Source organism: Rhincodon typus, chromosome 9 (genome assembly GCF_021869965.1).
Source record: "Rhincodon typus isolate 14 chromosome 9, sRhiTyp1.1, whole genome shotgun sequence".
Classification (NCBI taxonomy): domain Eukaryota; kingdom Metazoa; phylum Chordata; class Chondrichthyes; order Orectolobiformes; family Rhincodontidae; genus Rhincodon; species Rhincodon typus.
In genome coordinates this window covers 69438130-69449945 of record NC_063340.1, presented here as the reverse complement: position 1 = coordinate 69449945, position 11816 = coordinate 69438130, and positions in this window count along the sequence as shown.

Below are 11816 nucleotides of genomic sequence, written 5' to 3'. Positions count from 1 at the left end.
GTGACCAGTGCTGTGCCGCAAGGATCTGTGCTGGATCCACTGCTTTTCATCATTTATACAAATGATTTGGATGTGAATATATGAGTAATGGTTAGTAAGTTTGCAGAAGACATCAAAATTGGTGGTGTAGTGAACCATGAGGATGGTTATCTCAGCGTACAAGGGACCTTGATCAGATGGGCCATTGGGCTGAGGAGTGGCATATGGAGTTTAATTTAGATAAATGTGATGTGCTGTATTTTGGTAAGGCAAATCAGGGCAGTTAATGGTAGGGACCTGGGGAGCATTGCCAAACAAAGAGACTTAGGGATGCAGGGGCATAGTTCCTTGAAAGTGAAGTCACAGGTAGACACTGTGGTGAGGAAGGCTTTTGATATGCTTGCCTTCATTGTTCAGTGCATTGAGTATAGGAGTTGGGAGGTCATGTTGCAGCGCATTGCTTAGGCCACTTCTGGAATACTTCATTCGATTCTGGTCTCCCTGCTATAGAAAAGATTTTGTTAAACTTGAAAGGGTTCAGAAAAGATTTACAAGGATGTTGCCGGGATTGGAGAGCTTGAGTTATAGGGAGAGCCTGAATAGGCTGGGACTTTTTTCTCTGGAGTGACGGAGGTTGAGGGGTGACCTTATAGAGGTTTATAAAATCATGAGGTGCATGGATAGGGTGTGCAGCCAAGGTCTTTTTCGCAGGGTAGGAGAGTCCAAAACTAGAGGACATAGGTTTAAGGTGAGAGGGAAACGATTCAAAAAGGACCAGAGGGGTAAATTTTTGACACAGAGGGTTGTGTGTCTATGGAACGAGTTGCCAGAGGAAGTGGTGGAAATGGGTACAATTACAACATTTAAAAGGTATCTAGATGGATATGTGCCAAATGCTGGCAAATGGGATTAGATTAATTTAGGATATCTGGTTGGCACGGATGAGTTGGAATGAAGGGTCTGTTTCTGTGTTGTATAACTCTATGACTCTATAACACCCAGCCCAGTGGACATTAACTCTTCCAATTAGGAAATAGTCTGCATCGCTTATCATCCTATCAAAGTGTAAGATTGTGAAATGAAGCCGGAAAATTGTTTCCACTTAAGTAACATTGCGCAATGACTCCTTTTTATTGCGTTCATAATATAGCTATATTCTAATTCATATTGTTCAATGAGTTAATTCTACAAATTCTAGCCTTCAAACTTATTTTATATTTTAGAAACCTTTGAAAAAAGGATTGTTTCAGTTTAGAACTGGAACGTCATGCATTAGCCATGGTATGGATTTAATCATTTTTGGAACAATTTTAAACATGCCAAAAATGATACACAAGCCAACAGGTGCTGTTTTGTGATGCATATCTAATTGCTGTTTCATGAGAAAGGACACCGTTTTGTGAGCAGTTACATTACTCTCACTCTCAATGAGATATCCATGACAATCTCTATTAGTCTAAATTTGAAATATGGAACATGAGAATTTCTGTCTTTTATTGTAAATTTATGCAGGCCTGTTGGGAAACTCTCTCATGCAGACATTGGGGGAAACTGATTTGATGCAATCACATAGGCAGCATTGTGAGAAATGTTGGTATGGGCTACCTGAGAATAAACCACACAATTCTAATTAAGTCATCAAGTGTGGAAGAAACCTTTAGGAACACTTGTGGTCTGTACTCCAGAAGTACAGGTAGCTCTCAGAGAACATCTTTGTTGTGTTCTGTTTTCTCAGAAATCTTGTGGATGGTAACATTCATCAGGTATTCCACAGAACCTGATATAGCTACAGTGTGTTCTAAATGTAGGTTATGGATTCCTCTGAATTTATCTACTATCTGCAACATGTGGGGTTGTCACAACTGACCGCATGTGGTATCTAAGTTCCCAAATCATGGTTATTTGAAGATAACTTTCCTGAAATTGATCTCCTCAACGTACCATTCTCCTCATTTCCACACAAAATACATGGCTGTTTCCTCAAGATTACTTCTCAGCTACCCCTGCTGACTGGTGCTCTGTACTTCATCCTGTTGCATACTCTGCTTTTTACAACCTTTTTGTACTTAAATATGTAGGTAATAAAGCATCTGTTTGTGAATCAGGTGTGAGATTGAGTACTGCAGATGTGCCAGATCACTCATGAGTTCCTTTTCTCTTTAAATGTCCAGTAACCTGTGTGATTACAAGCTTATTCATTTTCTTAAGGTGCATACTGACTTGTGATTAGAAGAAACAAGTGAACAATGACTGATAGGAGGTGATAAATATATCTTCAAGACTATAAGCACCGACATTATTGTAGTCAATTCATGCCATTATCAAACTGAACAGGGTTGCCTTTCTCCAGTCTCACCAACTTGTACTGTCTGCCAAGGAGTTGTTGAGCTTTCTCCTCAGGGGCCCAATAATTACTTGCCCTCTGCCTGCGATACAGCAAAGCCATTGACTTGGACAATGATTTCCTTTATCAATAGTTTTATTATTAGCTCAACACATAACAATGTCCAAGAATTTGTAAACATTCCATTAATTTAACTTTTAGTTGGACATTTTCAGCATACTGAAATTCTCAAGTCTCTTTCTGATCCATTCTTAACAATTTATATGCCCTTTTGATAAGACGTTCGACAAGGCTCCTCAGGGTAGACTGGTTAACAAGGTTAGGTCACATGGAATACAGGGAGAGCTACCCATTTGGATACAAAATTAGCTTGAAGGTAGGAAACAGACGGTGGTGATGGAGGGTTGCTTTTTGGACTGGAGGCCTGTGACCAGCGATATGCCGCAGAGATTTTCATTTTGATGCTGTGTCCACTGTTTTTTGTCATCTATATAAATTCTTTGGATGTGAATATAGGAGGTACAGTTAGTAAGTTTGCAGATGACACCAAATTGGTGGCGTAGTGGACAGTAAAGAATGTTACCTCAGAGTACAACAGGACGTTGATCAGATGGGCTATACAGGCTGAGGAGTGGCAGATGAAGTTTAATCTGAATAAATGTGAGGTGCTAGATTTTGGTAGGGCAAATCAGAGCAGGACTTATACACTTAATGATAAGGTTCTGGGGAGCATTGCCGAACAAAGAGACCTTGGGGTACAGGTTCATAGTTCCTTGAAAGTGGTGTCGCTGGTAGACAGGGTAGTGAAGAATATGTTTGGTATGCTTGCCTTTATTGGTCGGTGCATTGAGTGTAAGAATTGTGGGGTCATGTTGCAGCTATACAGGACATTGGTTAGGCCACTTTGGGAATACCATGCTCAATTCTGGTCTCCCTGCTATAGGAAGGATGTTGTGAAACTTGAAACGACTCAGAAAAGATTTACAAGGATGTTGCCAGGGTTGGAGTATTTGAGCTATAGGGAGAGGTTGAAGAGGCTAGGGATATTTTCTCTGGAGCATTGGAGGCTAAGGGGTGACCTTTTAGAGGTTTAACAAATCATCAGGGGCATGGGTAGGGTGAATTGTTAAGGTCTTTTCTCCAGGGTATGGGAGTCCAAAAGTAGAGTACATAGGTTTAAGGTGAGAGGGGAAAGAGTTAAAAGGGACCTATGGGGCAACTTTTTCACACAGCGGGTGGTGCATGTATAGAATGAACTGCCAGAGGAGGTGGTGGAGGCTGGTACAGTTGGAACATTTAAAAGGCATCTGGATGGGTATATCAACAGGAAGGTTTTGGAGGGATATGGGCCACATGCGGGCAAATAGGACTAGATTAATTTAGGATACCTGGTAGGCATGGATGAGTTGGACCAAGGGGTCTGTCTCCATGCTGTACATCTCTATGACACCTCCAGTATATTTGCTGTCAATTTTCTTTCCTTGGATCAATATGTTTATCTGCATTAAATGTAATCTAACATTGTTCAGCCCATTTCCTTAATTCAATTTGATTTTCTGTGGTTTCAGGGCTACATCTGTCAATTCAACTGCTTCCTTTAATTCTGTATAATGTGTCGATTAAAAGACAAAGATATGTAGATTCTTCACTAACAGGTCAGCAGCTACTGGGGAGAGGAGATGGGAATGTAGGGTTGAGTCACGATCAGATCAGTTGTGATCCTATTGTGTGGTGGAATTAGCTCAAGGGGCCAAATGGCTTACTCCTGCTCCTAATCCATATATCTGTATGTCTAATTTGGTTTGATTAACAGAATCCAAGTATACAAGTTAAATTCAGAACACTATTGATTCCAACTATGAGACTGAGGCATAGGTTCCCTGATTTTACCCTGTTAGTCAATATCTGTTGTTGTTATTTTCAGCTAGTTTCTTATGCAAGCCAACGATTGCTTGACTCTGCTCAGCCACTACTTAGTCATTCTTCCTGTGGAATTTTGTCCAATGCCTTTTGCAGCCTAAGCACACTCCATCTGAGAATGAAAGGCAATCAGCTTGTCACATCTACAAATAATTGAGGTTGGTCAGAGGGGATATTTCCTATCCAAGGCTTTGCTCATTGATGCTCAGTTAGCCATGCTCTTGCCTATGTGCCAGCAGGCTGTAGGCAGAATTTTCTGTTCTGCCTTCCGTGTGGTGAAGATAATGGTGAGTATGGCGACAAAATAGGGAAAGAATGAGAAAAACGAATTCTCAACAAAGAATGTTCCCAATTTTCCCCTCAAGTCTTAAATGGTGATTTCAGGACTTTGTTTTTGAGTGGTGACAATGATGCTTTTACATCTCATTAAGACTCTAACTCATCATATATAAATCCCTCTTCCAATTCTCCTCTCCTTCAAAAAGACACCAGATGGCACAAACACCCAACAGGTAAAATAGAGTAGGTAACTGAGAGCTGCAACTTGCCAAATGCAAACTCCAGTCATCATGCTGCTGCTTCTTCGTGTTATGGACCAGACCAAACCCTCTCGAAATATATTAAGAAAATAGCCTAGACCCTAACTTTTTCCTATTTTAAAGGCAAGTTCTAGGTGTTGCATTCCAATTGTAATTCGAATGGTTAAACTACTAGATTTGAAACAAAACACACTTCATTTATACACTATAGTTACAAACAATAAAAGAAAGAAGAAATTGGAATAACAACTCTACTGGAATATCTAACAGTATAATAGATTATTTAACTACTGAACAGTAACTGTGCCAACATAGTAACATCCCACAAACACATCCTTGGCAAAGCCAAATTTTGTAAAATAGATTGTCTCATAGACAATTTTCCAGTACAGGAGGAAAAACATCAAGAGAAAACACTCTGAGAGACAGTAGCAGGGAGAGAGGTACTGCAGCTTCTAAATTCAGCTTGAAAACCCCAATAACTGCTACTAAAAAACTAACAATCCTGCTTCTGTGGGAGCTTGACGCCACCCATTCAGGCTACTTCTATTGTTCCAACTTATAAATAAAAACCCAAGGTCTCACAAGCTATTTACTTTATGGGCTCTGAAGCAAACTGATCGGCACTTCTGTCTCAACCTTTCATCATTAAAAAAAAAACACGATAAAATACTCCTCTTAAAACCATAGTATCATCACATTCTGCAGAACATCCCTGCTTGCTTCATGGTCAAAATCCTGCTCAATCCTTCATCTGTGCAACTCCACAAACTACCAGCCTTGCTATATTGTCATGTCTGTGTTGGATTTACTCAGCAGCTACTTCAGATCTTCAACACTCTACTTTGGATCTGATGAACACCAATGTTTGTACATTGCTGCCAGGTCACTTCAAATGTAGGGCTAGCCAAGTATATCATGCATCAGAGGGGAAGCAATGGCCTAATGATATTAGTGCTGGACTGTTAACCCAGAGACCCAGGTAATGTTCTGGGAACACCTCCCTATCTCTGTAACCTCTATCCATCCCTTTAAGCCCCACTATCACTGAAACACTCCCTACATTTGCAACAAGGCAGATGAAATGAATAGATATGATCTGTCATTATGGAGATGTGGCTGCAGAATGACCATGACTGGGAAGTGAATATTAACAGTCTGCCCCACAGTCCACCTGTCATACTAGCCTGTTCTACAGGAACCACTCTAGAATCAAATCCAGCCTAATTCTCAGTCCTGCTCAAGTGACTGTTCTCCATTGAGAACTTGACAGTTGGTAAACTATCTGTTCCACTGCCAACCAGGCCCGAACTTCTCTTCACTGTTGTACAGTAACAGGTTCCTGAGGAGGGAACTGATATTTCAAGAACAGGTACTTGGACTATTTTTGTACAAGTTCCTTAGGCTAGCTTTGATGGCAGCCATGAAACCTTGCATGCAGATCTCACCAACTTTTGAGTGCTCCATAGTTATTTTGTCTGAGAGCAAAGGGAGGGATTAGGATTTGTATTTAATGTCAAAGATAAACAAAGACAGATAAGCAGCTGCTGAAAATAACTGCAAATTGTAAGCATGTGACCGTGAGGTTTTGGTGAGAAAGGCAGGTGTGTTAGACTATGAACAAAAATAGATGCACAGTTTACAACAACAAGGAAGTTGTGCTAAAACTTTATGAATCAATGGTTAGGTTTCAGCTTGAGTATTGTAGGTCAAAGAAAAACATTCAATAACAACTTTGAAAAATAAATTGAATAATTTCTTGAAAACCAAAATGTAGGTTGATGGGGAAAGAATAGTGAAGTGGCACTATTTCAATTCTTTTCATAAAAAGTAAGTCCAGTGGACTCAATGGAATCGCGTTATAGCCAACACAAAGTTCGCATTTTAGAAATACCATTCCCCTATTTGTCAATCGCATTATAGCCAATTTGCATTGCCGGAACATGTGTTATAGCAGAACCCCCTGTACTTACATCCCTTATATGATGTGGCATTGGAATATGGTAACAATGTGGTCTTTTTCCAAAAGAGTAATCAAGATTCAAAGCCCATCAATGGAAAACAAAAGCGAGTATTACTGATAATAATCATTAAACTATTTGATTGTCATAAAATCCTATCTGGTTCACTGATGTCCTGTAGGATAGGAAAACATTGGTCTTTATCTGCTCTGGCCTATATCTATAACACATTACTGCCCTCTGAAATGGCTTTGGAAGCTATACTTTTTATTCATTCACGGGATGAGGGCATTGCTGGCCAGGCAGCATTTACTGCCCATTCCTAATTGCCCAGAGGGCAGTTAAGAGTCAACCACATTGCTGTGGGTCTGGAGTCACATGTAGGCCAGACCAGGTAGGGATGGCACTTTCCTTCCCTAAAGTACATTAGTGAACCAGGTGGTTTTTTCCGACAATCGACAATGGATTCATGGTCATCATTAGATTGTTAATTCCAGATGTTCATTGAATTCAAATTCCACCATCTGCCAAGGCGGGATTCAAACCTGGGTCCCCAGAACATTATCTGGGTCTCTGGATTAATAGTCAAGTGATAATACCACGAGGCCATCGACTCCCCAGTTGTAATCAACAAGATGGTTCACCGTTACTTTTTCGAGACCAATAACAGAGACCTTGGAAATTTTAATGAATTTTAAAAAAGCAGCTGCGTTACTATAGGGTAACTTTTCAATATTTGTTAAGCAAACAAACCTAATTCTTACCCCAATTACACTTTATTTGATTATATTGAATTCAATATGTAATTGTATTTTGCTACTTTCAGCGCCAATAAGCTTTATCTTGCGTTTCTCAAATTTTAAAGATCACTTAATATTCAGTCAGCTGAGTTATGAAGCAGCTTCTAGTTGGACCCCACTTTTCTGAACTGTTGATCTTTCCACACACTGCTGTCCAGACTTTGACAGTCAACTTATATTGTGTTTGTTGAGAACAGTAATAAATATTGGGAGTATCAGGTGTTCCTGAACTGACCTCCAGGGATCTCCACTAATCGCAGCTGCACATTGCAGATGGCTATCACCAATAAACCACCTTCTGTTGTTATTATGCAACTGATTATTTATCTAGTTTACAACTTCCTCGATGATCCCATGAGTTTTCATTTCAGAGTAAAATGGCAGGATGACCCTGAATCATTGCTGCAAACCCATCCCTTCATAGAGTGTCAGGTTTAATATAGAATCAATGCGGAGAAAAATCTTATTTCTCCCATTCGTCAGTATCACTTGCATTGTCTCGGTAGTTCCTCCAATTTGGTTAAGCTCTGCTTTTGTAATTGTGTTGGAAATACATCAGGATCTCTGGCAAAGTAATGTAGGATGAGCAGTAGTTCCAGGAAGTATTCCAGCCAATGTTTGTCAGCTGGTGAGCAACCGGGAATTAAAATGATTATTGCTGTAAAATTACATTGGCTGGAATTTGCCCAACTCTGGAGCTCATTCCCAACATAGTTTATGATTCTCTCAAGCACTGTCAAGAAGCTAGACTGTCAATTCCCAGTGGTATTATTGCTAGTCTATTAATCCAGAAATCCAGGTAATGTTCTGGGGACCTGGGTTTGAACCCCACCATGGCAGATGGTGGAATTAAATTTCAATAATTAAAAACAAGGTCTGGAATTAAGAACCTACTGATCACCATGAAATCATTGCCGATTGTCAGAAAAACCCATCTGGCTCACTAATGTCCTTCAGGGAAGGAAATCTGCCACCCTCACCTGATCTGGCCTACACGTGATTCCAGACCAAAACAATGTGGTTGACTCTCAATTGCCCTCTGAAATGGCCTAGCAAGCCACTCAGTTGTATCAATTGCTACACAGTCTCAAAGAAATGAAACCAGAGGGATCACCTGGTATCGACCTAGGCATCAGAAAAGGCAACGGCAGAAACAGCCCTGTTGACCATGCAAAGTCTTCCTCACTGACATCTGGGGGCTAGTGCCAAAATTGGGAGAGGTGTCTCACAGACTAGTTAAGCAACAGCCTGACATAGTTATACTCATGGAATCATACCTTAGAGACTATGACCCCAGACACCACCATCACCATCCCTGGATATGTCCTGTCCCACCAGCAGGATAGACCCAGCAGAGGTGGTGGCACAGTGGTGTACAATTGGGAAGGAGTTGCTCTAGGAGTGCTCAACATTGACTCTGAACCCCATGAAGTCTCATGGCTTCAGGTTAAACATGGGCAAGGAAACCTCCTGCTGATTACCATATACCATCCTCCCTCAGCTGACGAATTGGTACTCCTCCATGTTGAAGAACACTTGGAGGAAGCACTGAGGATGGCAAGGGCACAAAATGTGCTCTGGGTGGGGGATTTCAATGTCCACCACCAAGAGTGGCTCAGCAGCAGTACTATTGATCGAGATGATTGGCTCCTAAAGGACATAGCTACTAGACTGGGTCTGCAGCAGGCAATGAGGGAACAAGAGGGAAAAACATACTTGACCTCATCCTTACTATTCTGCCAGCTGCAGTTGCATCTGTCCATGACAGTATCGGTAAGAGTGACCATTGCACAGTCCTTACCTTTACATTGAGAATAACTTCCATCGCGTTGTGCGGCACTATCACCATGCTAAATGGGACAGACTTCGCATGGAACTAGCAACTCAAGACTGGGCGCCGTAGGCCATCAACAGCAGCAGAATTGTATTCCAGCACAATCTGTAACCTTATGGCCCAGCATATCCTCCACTCAACCATTACCATCAAGCCAGGGGATCAACCCTGGTTCAATGGAGAGTGCAGGACGGCATGCCAGGAGCAGCACCAGGCATACTTGAATATAAGGTATCAACCTGATGAAGCCACCAAACAGGACTACGCGCATGCCAAACAGCGAAAGCAGCAAGTGATAGACAGAGCTAAGTGATCCCACAACCAACTGCACAGATCTAACCTCTTCAGTCCTGCCACATCCAGTCGTGGATTGTGGTGGACAATTAAATAACTCACTGGAGGAGGAGGCTCCACAAATATCCCCATCCTGAATGATGGAAGAGCCCAGCACATCAGTGCAAAAGATAAAGCTGAAGCATTCACAGCAATCTTCAGCCAGAAGTGCCAAGTGGATGATCCATCTCAGCCTCCTCCAGTGCTCCCCAGCATTACAGATACCAATCTTCAGCCAATTCGATTCACTCCACATGATATCAAGAAACGGTTGGAGACACTGGATACTGCAAAGGCTACAGGCTGTGACAACATTCCGGCGATAGTACTGAAGACACATGCTCCAGAACTTGCCGCTCCCCTAGCCAAGCTGTTCCAGTACAGTTACAACACTCGTATCTACCCAGCAATGTGGAAAATTGCCCAAGCGTGTCCTGTACACAAAAAGCACTACAAATCCAACCCAGCTAATTACTGCCCCATCAATCTACTGTCAATCATCAGTAAAGTGATGGAAGGTGTCATCAACAGTGCTACCAAGCAGCTCAGCAATAACCTGCTCAGTGATGCCCAATTTGGGTTCTGTCAAGGCCACTCAGCTCCTAACCTCATTACAGCCTTGGTTCAAACATGGACAAAAGAGCTAAATTGCAGAGGTGAGGAGAAAGTGTTAGCCCTCGACATCAAGGCTGCATTCGACCGAGTGTGGCATCAAGGAACCCTAACAAAACTGGAATCAATGGGTATCAGGGGACAAACTCTCCAATGGTTGGAGTCACACCTGACACATAGGAAGATGGTTGTGGTTGTTGGAGGTCAATCATCTCAGCTCTGGGACATCTCTGCAGGAGTTCCTCAGGGTAGCGTCCTCGGTCCAACCTTCGTCAATGACCTTCCCTCCATCATAAGGTCAGAAGTGGGGATGTTCGCCGATGATTTTACAATGTTCAGCACTATTCGTGATTCCTCAGATAATGAAGCAGTCTATGTTCAAATGCAACAAGATCTGGACAATATTCAGGCTTGGACTGACAAGTGGCAAGTGACATTCGTGCCACACAAATGCCAGGCTATGACCATCACCAATACGAGACAATCTAACCACTACCCCTTGTCATTCAATGGTGTTACCATCACCGAATCCCCCACTATCCACATCCTGGGGGTTATCAGTGACCAGAAACTCAACTGGACTCACCAAATAAACACAGTGGCTACAAGAGCAGGTCAGAGGCTAGGAATAAGGTGGCGATTAACTAACCTTCTGACTCCTCAAAGCCTGTCCACCATCATTTCGGCACAAGTCAGGAGTGTGATGGAATACTCCCCACGTGCCTGGATGAGTGCAGCCCCAACAACACTCAAAAAGCTTGACACCATCTAGAATAAAGCACTCCACTTGATTGGCACTACATCCACAAGCATCCACTCCCTCCACCACCGATGCTCAGTAGTGGCAGTGTTTACTATCTACAAGATGCACTGCAGAAATTCATCAAAGATCCTCAGACAGCACCTTCCAAACCCATGACCACTTCCATCTAGAAGGACAAGGGCAGCAGATATATGGGAACACCACCAGCTCCAAGTCCCCCTCCAAGCCACTCACCATCCTGACTTGGTAATATACCACCCTTCCTTCACTGTTGCTGGGTCAAAATCTTGAAATCCCCTCCCTAATGGCATTGTGGGTCAACCTACAGCAGGTGGACTGCAGCAGATCAAGAAGGCAGCTCACCACCACCTTCTCAAGGGCAACTAGGGGTAAGCAAGAAATGCTGGCCAGCCAGTGATGCCCACATCCCACAAATTAATAGAGAAAGAAAAAAATACAGCATGGAAACAGACCCTTTGGTCCAACTCATCCACGCTGATCAAGTTTCCCAAAATAAACTAGTCCTATTTGCCTGCATTTGGTCCATATCCCTCTAAACCTTTCCTGTTCATGTACCTGTCCAAACATCTTTTAAATGTTGTAACTGTACCTGCATCCACCACTTTCTCTGGCAGTTCATCCCACATATGAACCATCCTCTGCGTGAAAAAATTGCCCCTGTGGTGCCTTTTAAATCTTTTGCCTCTCACCTTAAAGCTATGCCCTCTAGT